Genomic DNA, 363 nt, shown 5'->3' on the forward strand with positions numbered 1-363 from the left:
GAGCAAAATAAAACTGATTTACACATTTGGCTCGTAGATTGTTGTTCAGACCCAATTTTCGAGTTGTTTTGTATCGCAATACAGCTTAAATCAAGCCCATTTAAGTACTCCTTCAATCGAGAAAGATCTTAGAAGGCATTCTTGTCCGGATGTTGGCGTAATAAAACGGCCAACAAACCGAACGAGGAGGCCACTACTTCCATTTCCGAGCAAGCTTTGCCTCGATAAACTGAGCCGTCGGCAAGGCGCAACGATTTCATACCTAATTGGGCAAATTCTTCAGGATACGTTGAAACTACCACACTTTGCTTGAAATAACGCATGGGGCTCATGCAACAAATACGGTGGCTCACTACGTACCAT

The sequence above is a fragment of the Montipora foliosa genome, chromosome 12 (assembly GCF_036669935.1).
Source record: "Montipora foliosa isolate CH-2021 chromosome 12, ASM3666993v2, whole genome shotgun sequence".
Classification (NCBI taxonomy): domain Eukaryota; kingdom Metazoa; phylum Cnidaria; class Anthozoa; order Scleractinia; family Acroporidae; genus Montipora; species Montipora foliosa.